A 2,479-nucleotide genomic window follows, 5' to 3' on the forward strand; every position below is an offset into this window, starting at 1 on the left:
TATTGGTTTTCAAATGATAAATGGTAGACAATAATAATTGTGAAAGTAATAGATGGCTATAGCAGATAATGTCATACTATCTACCCTGAGTATGAATGGTAACTTCGTGATAATTTGAAGAGTTCTATTTAAACTAAGGAGGAAGTTCTGTGTGGGAGAACATAATGGGTTTCATTAACGAATTTGTGAAATCATGTTCCTTCAGGATAGCTTTATGAAGGCAAATGTAAAATAGTATCCAACAAAACAAAACTCATTAGTGTTCTTTTGAGGGCAGGTAGGCTTCTGAAACATTTTGGGTTTGTTTACTTTTTACCTCTGATACAAAATAGCAATTTTTAAATGGTCCTTGTCTTTATGTGTGAGTGGCAATGGGAGAGGTAAGAGGCAAGAAGCTGGCAAAGGAATTATTTGCTTCTTTGCCAAGAAATCCCAATAGGACACCATGATCCATCTGTATTTGCTAGAGCAATGTTGAGGCATTTTTACCACAAATCTCTGCAGAGTTGAGGTATTTAAAACAAAACACAAGATAACGTGTTTCGCACTGAAGAGCATGAGAGACTATAGTTTACAGGGGAGGTGAGGTGATTTAACAAGCTGTGGAGTTTTAAATATCTCTGACTCTAAGTGCTTTGACGGCAAAAATAACTCTAAAAGAACACAACATGACCTAAAATAAAGAGTCTCTTATTTAAGTAGTACATTCGTGGGGTCATTTAACCAAAACCGGGCTCCGCATAGGCTAGGTACCATCTAAACACTGACAGCTAGGACCGGTGGTGCACTTTCTATTTTTGATTCTGAAGCGCCCTTAAACGGGGCCAGCCTAAGGGCTCTGATTATCTTTCACACACCAGGGAGACAGCTCTGAGGAGTCATATGATCCAGATACCTTCTCTGTAATATTCATAAACACATCATTCAATAGGAGATGGTCACTGGAAAGGTTTTCAGCATTAGAAGTGAACTAGAACTCTAAACGCCATTGCTTTCATTCACTTATTCATTCGAAAATTATTCACTGCGTACTTAGACAGGCATTGAGATAGAACCCTTAAAAAAAGCACTGACCCTGCCCTTACAGAGCTTGCAGTCTTGAAAGGGAAACTGTTAATCATTTTAACCAACAATCCCCAAGGCTTGTTTTAGACAGTGACAAGTGCTGTGAAGAAACTCAAGCAGGGCCAGGTCTTTTGAGAGTGTACTGCACTGTGGCAATTTTAGATGTGTGGTCAGAGAGAGGTTCTCTGCAGAGGTGACATTTGAGCTGACACCTATATGACAAGAAGAAATCAGCAGACAAAGAGCCAGAGTAACAGTTCATGTGCAAAGAACATGTAAAAGGAATGGCTAACAATGCTGGATGGAACTTGGCGACTTCCAGGGACAGTATGCAGGCCTCTGTGGCCAAAGCGTGATTAGCATGTGTTGAAGTCGCAGTTAGGTAAGGAGTTTCGTTTTTATTCTAAGCGCAATTGGTACCCGTTGGAAGTTTCGAGGCGGGAATACAAGTGGAGGGTGTAATACGACTAACATTTAGAAATACAATATCGCACTTCGATTTTACTTCCTTGAAACTGAATTTAACTCCTGTGCGGATCAAACAACGTCGGGCTGTCCCCGTTTGCTCCGGCTGTTTTTGCTCCCTGCGGCTTGTTTGCACCCAACGCCCTGCTGTTGACCGCCTCGGAGGAGCGTGTGACAGTTGGCAGGCGCAGCGAGGCGCAGCCGGAGCCAAGTCGCTGCAGGGGCCTGGGCTGCAGGAGAGGAGGAGGGAGCGAAGCTCTGCTGCGCGCTGTTAGGGCGGCGGCCTCCGCAGCGAGGGTGGTGGCGAAACATTCAGGCAGAAAGAGATGAGGAAGCGGGCCCCGAAGAGCCTCCCTGAGACTCATTGGAGAGCTAGCGGTTCGGTTCCCAAGACTCGCCGGGGCAGCCCGGTTTGGGCATTGGAAACAATGGTGGCTCAGGGTGGAGGCAATGGCGCCAGTGCTAGGGGGATGGAGGCGACTAAGGAAGTTTCGATTCTGCGGCCATCGCCGCGGCGCCTGGCCTCACGCCCCAGCGGCTGCATCTCCGGGGACAGCAGGTGATGATTTAAGGCTCTGACCAGGCGGGCCTTCTGCCCACATCCTGCGACGCCCGCAGCCGGGTCAGTTGATCCGGTGCCGGGTTTTTTCATCTGCCATCATCTACAGCCCGCGCCCGGGGCCGCCAGCCCTGGGACCCGACCTCCCGGCACTCTCGGTCCCGGTGGGGGGCCCCTGCCTTCCTTCAGTGCCCTCGCCATCGGCCGCTTGGGACCACTCCGCTCCGGGCGCGCAGCCCTGCGGGAAGGACGCACAGCGCCTGCTCCCTCGGGCCTTGGGAAAGCGAGTTCCCTGGAGCCGATCTCTCCTGGGAAACAGACGCTTCGCGGGCGGGAGAGCGAGTTTCGCCCGCAGGGTCCTGCTCAGCCTCTGCTCTCGGCATCGGCGGG

Source organism: Tupaia chinensis, unplaced genomic scaffold, assembly GCF_000334495.1.
Source record: "Tupaia chinensis unplaced genomic scaffold, TupChi_1.0 Scaffold147554_1, whole genome shotgun sequence".
Lineage (NCBI taxonomy): Eukaryota > Metazoa > Chordata > Mammalia > Scandentia > Tupaiidae > Tupaia > Tupaia belangeri.